General features: G+C 35.4%; 1 protein-coding gene across 1 annotated transcript in view; it reads left to right on the top strand.

The window, feature by feature from the left end:
• Positions 1 to 13117, top strand: part of CPS1 (carbamoyl-phosphate synthase 1) — a 142800-nt gene that overhangs the window by 1110 nt on the left and 128573 nt on the right. The window lies entirely within an intron of this gene.

Genomic DNA, 13117 nt, shown 5'->3' with positions numbered 1-13117 from the left:
CAGGGCTAAACAACACCCGTAGATTCTCATGACCTCCACTGACTGGAGTGGGAAAGAAGTAGGAGTGAATAAAAAGCAGAAAGAAGAGGGAGACAGAAAGAGAAAGGAGGTCTGAAGGAGTAGGAATGGTGGGGAGAGAGAGAGAAAGAAAAAGAGATCTCAAGATCTCAAGAGAAAGTATAAGATACTACCATTCTAAATTAAGAAACCCAGGAACAGCCATTTTCTTGGGTTCAGTTTAATTGTACCAAGAGAGCCAGAAAGGAGATATGTTCTAAACCATCATCAACGATAGAGTGACTACATGTAAGCTATGAGAGTGAGTATTTGGTTTCAGTTTAGCGTTAGTAATATCTCAAGGGTACTCCTATATCACTTCAGAGAGAATAACTAGTGATGAATTGTATTGCTTAAAGTTAGACATGTCTTTTAAGACTTTGAAGTTGTGTCCCTTGGAATATCTTCTTCTTCTCACAAAAATAGGTAGATAGAGTTAGGTGTATCTCCATCAGACATCAGAAACAAAGAAATTGAGTAACTACTTAAAATGGCATAGATGTGACTGATACTAGAAGCCAGTTCTCCACTATCATAATAAGCACTCTATACAACCACAACTACAACAAAATGGTTTAATTATGTGGATGGTCCACTGTGAAAGTAGTTCTAGTTCATGGTGGCAGATCTGTTTTAAGGGTCTGCCAAAGTTCACAGCTAAGAATGACAAGTTTCTAGGAGGAATAAGTCATCATTTCACAGTGTAAAAGCCATTACTCATACTCAATCATTTCTGGCCAAAGTTTTGGAGGAATGCCAGGCATGAAAAATAGAAGTTCTTGAACTTCACAGTAGTGAATTAAAATTCTATACAGCAATCTAAGGGAACTTGTGTTACTATTCACTTATTTTGAAACAATCCTCTACCAACTTTTCTTCATGCCTTCACTTTTAAAACTCAATTCTCTTAGCAAGATATATTTAAACTTACTCTTTTTATATGAGTATCCTATTTAAAAGATAGTTAAAATCATTAGGATATAGTTATATATGGTCAGTGAAGGGCAATGAGACTAGTCACTAAAGGTTAATAACATTATAGCCAGTTATAGATAGTAAATGGATTGTGGAAGATACCCTGGGATCAGATATATAAGCACTGCAGTGTAAATGGGTTGCCTTTTCAATGTCTTTGGAGGTCACTTTCCCCTTGGTGAGGGACAAGGAGAGTGGGTTTGACGACAGCAGTGACGCACTTGTACTTTTATGTGGTCCTTCCTCATGCGTTTGTTTGTAGCTAATATTTATAGAGTGTACCTTGTTAATAGGCACAGTTATATTTCACGTATAAGGAAGAAGAAAGAATTTCAAGGTACTCTGCATTTTAAAGGAATTTGATATCAAGGGTATAAATGATCAACCACCATAAAATATGAAATCTCTAGAGACAGTAATCTTTTTCTATTAGTATCTAAAATTTTCAGTGCTCATTATTACATTCAGCCAGTTGTACCTTGCAGTGGAAAACACACTGGATAGGAATAAAAGGACCTGGATTCTAACCTTTCTTATGCATTTTTCAATGCTCTGAACTTAGTCAAGTCACATATTCTCTCTGAACCCAAATTTTGTCATCCATAGTGTAGAAACAGTTCTTGATTTACTCCAAGAATTGTGTGACCATCACACATGATCAGTGCTTAAAAATCTATAAAATACTTTAAAAGTAAAAATTATTCAGCAAGGTAGCAGGATACAAGATTAAGATACAGAAATTGGTTGCATTTCTTTGCAATAACAATGAAATATCAGAAAGGAAATGTAAACAAACAATTCCTTTTAAAATCATATCAAAAAAATAAAATACTTAGGAACAAACCTCACCAAGGAGGTGAAAGACCTATATACTGAGAACTACAAAATATTAATAATGGAAATTGAGTCATCCCTCAAAGAAATGGAAAGATATCCCCATGCTCTTGAATTGGAAGAATTAATATTTTTAAATGGCCATACTACCTAAAGCAATTTACAGATTTAATGCAATATGTATCAAAATACCCATGATATTTTTCACAGAACTAGAACAGATAATCCTAAAATTTATATGGCATCATAAAAAACCCAGAATTGCCAAAGCAATCCTGAGGAAAAAGAACAAAGCAGGAGGCATAAACCTCTCAGAGTTCAGACAATACTACAAAGCTACAGTAATCAAAACAATGTGATATTGGCACAAAAACAGACATATGGATCAATGGAACAGAAGAGAGAGCCCAGAAGTAAACCTACACACCTATGGACAATTAATCTTCGAGAAAGGAGGCAAGAATATACAATGGAGAAAAGACAGTCTCTTCAGCAAGTGGTATTGGGAAAGTTGGACAGCCACATGTAAATCAATGAAGCTAGAACACACCCTCACAGCATACATAAAAATAAACTCAAAATGGCTTAAAGACTTAAATACAAGACAAGACACTATAAAACTTCTAGAAGAGAACATAGGCAAAACATTCTCTGACATAATCGTAACAAAGTTTTCTTAGGTCAGTCTCCCAAGACAATAGAAATAAAAACAAAAATAAACAAATGGGACCTAATCAATTTTATAAGCTTTCGCACAGTGAAGGAAACCATAAACAAAATGAAAAGACAACCTATGGACTGGGAGAAAATATATGCAAATGATGCAGCTGACAAGGGCTTGATTTCCAAAAAGTAAAAACTTGATACTTGAAAAACATTCTATTCTATACATTTTAGTAGAAGGACTTAATAGAAAGTTAGATCAGAGTTTCTTCATGTTTTTGTAGGCTATAAATTATTACAATGACAAGATATCTGATAAAAATTGTCAAATATCTTTGATGATTTTTTCACCTTTGCCTTAATAACAAGCCTATCTCTAGGAAGATATTGCTTATAATGAATTAGACTCAAGGACTATGAAGCAGATATTTTTTTTTCCACTATGTTGAATTCAATTCCAAAAGTTAGGATGTACATCTTAATATCCTATTTATTTATTTATTTATTTAACAAATAAACATGAAACTTGTACCCTGGGAGTATACAGGGAGAATGATAAGTTGAAATAAATGGATAATAAGTGGATAGTCTCTGACTGCAGGAAACTTACAGATTAAAAAATTCTGAGTTCACAAGTCTTAGAAAGTCACTAAGACTAAATAGTTTTATTTTTACTTGCAAATGAATTTGGGAATGCAAGGTATTAAGTTGAAAGGGATAAGTTCCTTATGAATAGAAGAGGATTCAATAAGTACTGCTTCTAACATTAATCCACTCATTTATAAAAATGGTGACCTGTGTTACAATTAAGCCAGGAACCTAACAGTCCAAGTGTCCTTCACTCTGGTACTTCAGATATGAATGAAACCCCAGAATCACTATTCCTTTTGAAACGTTTTCATTTTGTAAGATATTATATTCTGATTGTAACATAGAAATAGCTATTTAGCTCAACCTTTGAGGAGCTGTTGTCATTTGATTAGAAATTGGCAACTACAAAAACTCCTACAATTAGAATCATTTAATTATATTGTAGTAGCTTTAAAGACATTCATAGGAAATAAAATTCATTATTATATAGGAGCCTCTTTATACATATTAAAGGTGGGGGTAGGGGTAAATTTATTATGCATCTTCAAGACTAATTATTGTATTAGACTTTTACCACATATAGATACATTTATTTATTCATTTATTGGCTGCGTTGGGTCTTTGTTGCTGTGCGTGGGCTTTCTCTAATTGCGGTGAGCAGGGGCTTCTCTTTGTTGCAGTGTGCGGGCTTCTCATTGCAGAGGCTTCTCTTTGTGGCGTCGCACAGGCTCTAGGCACGCAGCCTCAGTAGTTGTGGCTTGCAGGCTCTAGAGCGCAGGTTCAGTAGTTGTGGCGCACGGGCTTAGCTGCTCCGCGGCATGTGGGATCTTCCCGGACTAGGGCTTGAACCCATGTCCCCTGCACTGACAGGCAGATTCTTAACTACTGCGCCACCAGGGAAGTCCCTAGATACATTTTAAGGATGGATTTTATCCATGATAATCCAAATTTTTGAAATAATAAATTGTGTTCCAATCCCAAATGAAATGTTGTAGAATTAGTTCAGATGATTTAGCAACTTTACATATTTTTGCTGGACAATATTTCATTAACTGGGAGGGGGCCTCTCTTTTGAACATTCTTGTTTTATGTACTCTACCATTCATAACCTCCCTTTCTGAGGTATAGACTCATTTGTTTGTCATCAACAGTGTCTTGACATTTTGAGCTTCTTGCCATAAAACCCTTGAACAAGCTATAGTCGGACAGGACCTAGACTGAGGTAGGTGAGTGGGATGTCTATTGTACAACATTGAAGGAGGCTCTCACTACCAGGCCCACGATGTGCCTCGTCTGATATTGTGCCTTGAGCACCTCACTCGCCTCACCCTGGTCCCAGCCCTGGGTCAGAAACCAAGAATTCTGGCTGGGGAAATGCCAGAAGAACTGGCACTAGTCTTGGCGTCAGGCAACCCTCTCCTGTTGACGGCACCTTGCGTTTCTATTTGACCATGTGTGGCCAGACTTACTGATAGTTTAAATGCAAATTTAGATCCTACTGCTGTGGAAATAAAGAACATTCCTCTGCTTTCAGGTCTTCATTAGACTTCCTTCATATTTCTGACTAGTACCAAAGGTTGGAGGGTGTAGTAGAGAGTTTCCAAGATCTCTTGGGCAATGGTCATACCAGAGCTTCTGGAATTTGCTGTGCAAGACTGAATGTCCTTGATGTGACCAGTATTTCCTAGGGTCTTTTCAATGACTGAAGGTTGAAAAAAGCTACATGGGCCAAGGTCAGGCCTGGTGTTGGACTGCTCAGCCCTAGCAATCCCTATCTTACACTTGATTTCCTTCATCTGGTCCAAATGAGTTCAACTCATGAAAATATTTTCAAGGCTCCTCTCTTCTTTTTCTTTTTTTTTTTAACTTAATAAATGCCACATATTGATCTTTTAAATTTCACAGGGAGGTTATTGGCTAATGTGAGGTTCTTATAAATGAATCAATAGAGTTGCTGTTATCACTAAGAATTTTACTGAATAAATTTCTTCTATGATGTAGAACTAAACATAAGATGCATAATAATTTATAACCAAAAAGTAAACATTAGCTAACAGTATTGAAGATTCCTCCCAGATTCAGAACGATTTACCACATGGCAGATGCCCATTAAGTGCTTGTTAGTAAACCTATACTTTATACATGTATTTTGTGGTGGAATTTTTCTGAATGTTTTATTTATAATAAGAAACATAACTAGAATAAAAATTACTTATGAATCTGACTCATTTGTTTATAAATGTTCAGAACATAGAAGTATTCAAGTAAATTAACCGTGTAATTTTTTCCCCCAACATTGGTTTATGTTTAACCAAAGGCAGATGACTTAATATTAACTTAGGATGTTGTAAGGCTATTAACTTAAGATGTTGTAAGGCTTAATTGATTACTGCTGTTACAGTACTTTGAAATCCTGAAGTGTTAGGCATTGTAACTGCAGAGAAGTCTCATTAAATATTCTAGACATAGCAAATTGTGCTGTAATAATGAATCTTAAGTATCCATATTTTGAAAGTATTAACTCTAAGAATAAAAAATAAGATTTCATTTACCAATAAAGAACACTTCAAGATTTTAACTTTTTACCATATTATCTGTGCAATAATAAACTAAAATTCTGGCTGTTAAGATTCCTACCTTCCAAAGGTTGGTTCAGATTTATTTTATTTCTTAAGAGGATGAGTACTGATGTCAACTAATAGCTGAGAAACCTCAGGTGCACCAGAAATCAAATATTTTATATAGCTTTAGGCCTGGGTGAAAATGGAGATAAACACATGGGGCTTCTATCTTTTCTGATATGCAAATAATTTACATAGACAGATGATTTAACAGCAATACAATCAGACTCCCAGAGTAAATAATTTTCATTTCCATTACTAGCTTAAGGGGATTATTGTAGCTATAATGTTTTATTCAAATCTTTTATGGAACTTATTGCTAAATTAGCTTAAGCTTTACCTCCAGAACATTTTGCTGGTGAATTCTCACACTCAGGGGAAGAAACAATGTTGTTCTTCCCATTTCATAGATGTGTAAGTGCTGTAGTTAATACAAGGACACATGGATGTCTGTTTCTGCACACAAAGTGAATATACATGTAGCAACTCTGGGTAGAATTTTAATTAGACCTCAAACATCATAGGGATCTTTTTAATTTGGCATTTTGTTAGTGTGCTTATATGCATATCTGAAGCCGTATTTGTTGTTTAACCTGGCTTCAGAATGATCTAAACAACTTCTCCTGTTGGATTTTATTTCTTACTCAAGAGCCCATATGCACTGTACTTTATCTCAATACAAAATAAATCAGATTTTTCTTTTCTTTTCCTTTCCTTTATTCCTTTTTTGATTCCATTTTGAGAACAGGTTGTTTAAATCCAAGAATCAGCGAGGATTCCTGCTTTATATGGACGTTAGTAATTCTATAAATATGATATTTTAGGGCAGTGCTGTTTTGTTGACATATTTCTTCCACTTCAACCAAAATATTGTCATGTGTTTGTAACAAAACAGGCTATTTTTCAATTTCTTTCTTTCTTATATAGTCCTGTAAACTCCACATATACAAAAGTCTAATATGGTAGGTTACCTGGTGTGGGCTACTCCAGGAAGGGCAAGGCAGCTCTCTGCAACTGAGGTAGATCCTGAAGGAATTGACAGCTGGTGACCATCCACTGACCTCACTCCTTGCAGCAGGGTGGCAGGTCCTTCCTGGAATGGGACTGAGAAGAGCATCTCCATGTTTATACAGCATCTTTGGTCCTAATAGTCTTGAGAGCTTAAAAATTCAAGGGCCTGAAATCAGAGTGAAGAGTTCTTAAAACCTGCTAGTTCTCTTCAGATTATAGGATGTAATTAATGACTTGACGTTTTCACTCTGATGATTTACAGATTTACAGGTAAGTCATTCTTGGTTGACCTGGGCATGTTGCAGCTTATCTGTGGCAGTTTTGAATTAAAATTCTTATAAATAAATTTAAGTACAGTCTATGACTGAATTGCTTTTTATCCCCATTTTTGAAAGATTAGAAAACAGAAATAGAAGTAAGCTTAGAAAAAGAAAAAGAGGGGTAATATGTAAGTCAGTTTAGGCTGAAATTTTCTACGTAATGGCTCCATGGGAAGGACTACCGTAGAGTGATGGAGGGTTGTGGATTCCAAGCCACACTGATTGGGTTTAGAAACCACTACTCCTGCATTTACCAGTGAAATGATCTTGACTACTCTAAGCCTCAGTTAGCTCAACTGTAAAATGGAAAGCTTAATTTAATCTACCTCAGTGGGGGGCGGGGGAGGGTTGTGAGGATTAGAGAAAAATCCATCAATAGCTTGAGAGACAGTGCCTAGTACATTTATGTTAACTATTATTAATGATGTCTTAAGGAAGGGATCAGGGTGGGGTTTTCAGCGAGGGCAAAGTGCTCCCAAAACATATTTTTCCAACATAACTTCATGGTTTTATTTGAAGTAAGATACCTTTCTCAGAACAGTAGAAATTTCTCATTCAAATATATATACACAATTTATCTGTGCAACTGCATATAGACTTTAATAAGCATTGGTCACTATGTATGCAATCTTGTTAATGTCTTAATAGGGTCTCATTAAAGCAATGCCAAAGCAATGCCAAATGCCGAAGGGTAGAAATAGGACGGTGATAGGTCAGTCTACTTCTATAAGGCATGCTTAAGAAATGTTAATGCTTTACTTTTTTCAAATATAAGGATTATTCCAGAATTAAAAAATAAAACAAAACAAAATGGGATGTGCTTTAACACATGAACTCAAACTAGAGAAAAATTGAAATATACATGTTGTCCTTAGTTACTCTCCTCAAAATTAATTATACAAATATTTATTGAGTGTCAAGTATGCATCAGTACCATATGTAAACCTCAGTAACAATAACAATAGAAATATAGCAGCCTCAGGGTTTTTTAGTGGGGGATAAAAATGGACTAATTATCAGTTGTAAGGTATTTGGGAATTTGGCATAGAGTTGGAATATTATGAGACTGCATCAGTAAAGGAAAACAAACAAATTTGCTACTGACATACAGTAAAATTGGCAAGCACTTTAGATAAAAAGTAAAAAGAGGAAAGAGAATAATTGGGTTATATATGCTGAATTCAATTTTCTTTCTTTTCCCCAGTGATGGAAGATTAAATTTCTGTTAACATAAGATAATAAAATTTTATTTTATTGTGGTAAGAGCACTTAAGATGAGATCCACCCTCTTAACAAACTTTTAAGTGTACGATATACACAGTCTAACAAAAAGTACAATGCTGTATAGCAAATCACTAGAACTTATTCATGTTGAGAACAATTGAGATTTTATGTCCATTGGTTAGCAACTTCCTGTTACCTCCTTCCCCTAGCCCCTGACAACTATAATTCTTCTCTCTGATTCTATGAGTTTGACCATTTTAGATACGTCAGATTAGTGAAATCGTGCAGTATTTGTCCTTCTATGATTGGCTTATTTCACTTAGCATAATACCCTCAAGGGCCATTCATGTTGTCATATATAGCAGGAGTTCCTTCCTTTTTTAAGACTGAGTAATATTCCATTGTGTGTATATGCCACATTTTCTTTATCCATTCATCCATTGATAGACATTTAGTTTGTTTCACTATCTTGGCTATTGTGAAGAGTGCTGTGATGAACATTGGAGTGCTGATATCTCTTTGAGATCCTGATTTCAATTCTTTGGATAAATATCCAGAAGTAGGCTTCCTGGATCAGATAGTTCCAGTTTTTATTTTTTTGAGGAATTTACATACTGTTTTCCACAGTGGCTGTACCATTTTGTATTTCCATCAACAGTGGAATCATTTTTAATTAGAGTAGTAACTATTTAAGTAACTTTATTACCTAGCCTATAGGCCCAGATATGATTTGAAAGTTTCACTCCCAAGAAATGTTAGGAAAAGATGTCAAAGGGAGAGAGACTGTAACTCTAATATCTTACTATTAGAATTAATATTTGTGGGTTTGAAAGATTTGTAAGACTAACCACTACTAGATAAATATTGAATTAGAAATCTGTGTTTTAGAAAAGAGTTCAACCAAACATAAAACAATTAAGTTTAATTTTAAATGTGGTTACAAATAAATATTATAGCAAGTATGAAATGAAAAAAATGTTTAATATTTTAAGTATGAAAAGTAATAATGGAGAAGATGCAGGTAAGGTAAGAGAGTATATACTTTTACTGTTTTCTGTTGTAATTTTCCCTCTTTCACTGAGTTCATTATTTAATCATTTAGCTGTACTCTGCTAAATAGTTAGTAGATTATCTAACTAAATTAACTTTACTAAGGTGTGAATAAAGCTTAATTATTATATAATGGCTTTATAAAAAGGAATTGCTGTACCGACTTACATCCCTACTTGGTGGACTATGGAAGAGAAAATACTACTAAAGTGGGTGTCCTTTATTCCCTTAACTAGTTTCCCAGGAAATAAATCATGTAGAATTAAATACAGCTATAAATTGCCCATTTCTTCTCATGTTTGTGAGCAAAGCCTAAGAGGAATAGTTAAAATACGACTGGAGTAAAGCAGGAGTGCAATTTGCAAGCCAGTTATGTCTCAGAGAAAGAAAAGTAGAATTATGCTGCATCTTTGCCACCTGATAGCCATTCATTCATTCATTCATTCATCCATTCATCCATTCATTCAACCAATCAGTATTTGCTAGGTATCTACGACAGGTAGGATTCTAGGAGTGATAATTAATCACACCTCCTTCTCAGCCTCTAAATTTAGAATCAACAAGACATAGAATTCAAAGAGATAGAGATCTGAGTATCAGCTTGATTACTGTTAAAGCTATTTGGAAAACAGGGTCTAGATCTGCAACCAAATGGACTTCTTAGAAATCCCCATTCCCTGAGTCAAATGTTTCTGCTCACAGCTGCAAATCTCCCACCTTGATGTGCACCTGAAAACAGGCTTCTTTGAAAAGACTGTTGAGAAGAGTTGAGCCAGTCTTGCTCAGTTCTATTTCCCAAAGTCACCCATCATACCTGTTACTCTCCCTTGTGGACCCGGGGTTAAATGATCTTTCCAAAATCCCCGAAAGTTAACTTCATGGGCCAAAGTATGAATTCAGAGAGATGCAAAGTGGTTTCCCCAATCACCCACTAAGTGCCAGATGCTGTGTTATGTGCTAGTGATACTGTGTTGGACACAGAAGGCAGGGTCTCTCTTCTTGATGTTGTCTGGTGTTGACTATGATCTTATTGGAGAAATTAGTCAAATAGTTGGGTATACGGCAGTAAATTCTAAGAGCCAATTTTACTTAACCTTAAATTTAGAAGTGACGAATCCTTCAATACCTGTTTAGTTAGTGTACAAAGATGATCAGCTTGAGTTCCTAGCAAGAGGTAGAATTTGGATATGTGGAAAGAAGAGAGGGCAGGAATGAGGTGTCAGGACCTGGGTATATCTGAGTCATTATGCCTAGTGATCTTCAAGGTTTGTTTTTCTGACAAAGTCTCCAAAGACATCTGCAGAACTGACCTTTAATATACAACAATTGATCAAGAGTATAAAATCAAAAACCCAAACTAAGCAAACAAAGAAGCAAACCCAAAACGAGTGAAATCTGTATTTCAACAGGCAGGGTATGGGAGGGAAAGAGAAACCCAGATGGTGAAAGGTGGAAGAGATTATCAAAAGTGCTGTCTCCAACCCAACTTCATTCATACCCGCTTTCCTTCCCTTACACAGAGCACGATTTCAAACAGTTCCTAATGGATAGGGCTACATATAGATTGGAATAATGGAGCCAGGGTAGAGGAAGTGATTGCCATAGTGTATGAATATTCTTTTCCCCTAAAGCATCTGCTCTTCTCAGTGCTTTTCTCCAGAAGTCTGCCCTCTTTATACTTAAAATAATTCCTCCCCGGTTGGATAGAAAATTATACTCTACTCTTATGTGGAAATGTCTTTCTAAACTGGTTTGCAATTTAGATTATGAATATATAAGCAAATTTGGGCAATAGTTATTTAGGGAATAGTGAGATATATATACATATATATAATGGATAGTTATTTTATCTTTCAAAATCTATGATCTAAGCATTTGCCAAACCCAATGTGCTTGATCTTATTGAAATAAGATTTCCAGATAGAAGCTTAATGTTTCCACTGCCCCCTGTGGTAAGGTTTCCCTTATTATCTTTATTGGACTATGTCTATTTGGGTTGATAAGTTACATTGAGTGAAGGATTTACTTACATTTGATTAATGAAAGCAGTTTAAATATCTCTTAACTTCTAAGTTGAAGACTAGTACGATGGAACTCGAAACTTCTTTGTTATATTTCAGCATTTTGTGTCTATTTGGTTGAGTCAATATGAATAAAAGATAGCAACATCAACATCTAACTAGTCCTTTGACTCTGAGGCACTTAGATCTAAAATTAGGTAATGAACTAAAAGTTAAATTTTTCTAATTGGCTATGATCTTGAGAGTTGAAGAATATTCTTATAACTTCATATGCACTTAAATAGTGATGAAGAATTAGACTATAATGAAAATGAGTACCCAGTTAAAATTAAGCCACTAAGTGGATCCTGTCACACATGGAATTTAATTTACATGAAGGTTTTACTGAGAAAAGTTATTGGAATATTAGTAAGAGACCCGGAGGGGAAAAAGTGAAATGAAGAGCTGTAAGGACATATTAAAAGAATTGAGACTGCTTATTCCAGATCAGGGAAAAAAGTAAAACAAAGAAAAAAAGCCCAAAGTAGTCATCTGCCAATAAGTCTTGTATACATATTCATATTTCGGAAAGAGAAAAGTTCTCTGTGTCTCGTGAGAGCAAACCGAACAAAATCTTTCTCAATTCCACTAAGAGGGAGTCAGATTAAACTCACCTTAGAATTTATTGCTTGCTTGTATTGCCCTGTAGTGATTGACCTAGAGAGAGGCAGCAGCTAGTTAGACTCAAATTTCAAATTGAACTGGGTGAATAATAGTCCATGCTTATTCAACTAATTTTGACGATTAAAAAGTTAATAGCTTTCACTGTTCAAAATAACTTTTGATCTCTTTGAATTTGACTTAGACCTGTCACTTGAATTTGCTATGGCAAAAATATGTGAGAATAATATGAGAAATGTAAAATGTTTTTTCTGTGAAATTCATTTGTATAAGCTATTCTAAAACTAAGTAGAAGAATACAGGATTTTCTTTCCATACTCCTATATTTTAGAATACACTGGGTAAGGAGAGCTTTCTCGTTTTTTCTATATTTTCAAAGTGAAAAAGGGACTGAAACAGTTTGTTATGTTAATTCAAGCACTGTCATCCTCTTTCATGTGAAATCCCTAGGAAATTGATATGAATGATCCTTTTGTTTTGAATTACCATGATACTTGTTTTAACTCTGCATAAGATGTATTTGAACACTCACATGCAGCATACTCAGTATGCATATCCTGGGCTAACCATCCACTAACCTTTCTCCCTCAATGTCGCACACATCTCTTTCCCACCATAATATCTCCACATTGACTACACTTAAGGTATTGTAGAAAGGCACTGTTAAATAGTGAAAAGGCAACTCAAAACAGATATTTGCTATTTTAAAATATATATCTAGAATAAACTAAAAACCGAATGGATAATTATGTCTTTCAGTATTTTTAAAATAGTATTTTATTTCTTTATTTTTTAATTTTATTTTTGGCTGCTTTGAGTCTTCCTTGCTGCACGTGGGCTTTCTCCAGTTGTGGTGAGCAGGGGCTACTCTTCATTGTGGAGCACAAGCTCTAGTCACGTGGGCTTCGGTAGTTGTGGCGGGTGGGCTCAGTTTTTGCGGCACGTGGGCTTCAGTAGTTGTGGCACGTGGGCTTCAGTAGTTGTGGCACATGGGCTTCAGTTGTTGTGGCGCACAGGCTCTAGAGCACAGGGTCAGTGATTGTGATGCACGGGCTCAGTTGCTTCACGGCATGTGAGACCTTCCCAGACC

The sequence above is a fragment of the Lagenorhynchus albirostris genome, chromosome 6 (assembly GCF_949774975.1).
Source record: "Lagenorhynchus albirostris chromosome 6, mLagAlb1.1, whole genome shotgun sequence".
Taxonomy (NCBI): domain Eukaryota; kingdom Metazoa; phylum Chordata; class Mammalia; order Artiodactyla; family Delphinidae; genus Lagenorhynchus; species Lagenorhynchus albirostris.
The sequence above is the reverse complement of the archived record's forward strand: the minus strand, read 5'-3'. Positions and strand labels throughout refer to the sequence as shown.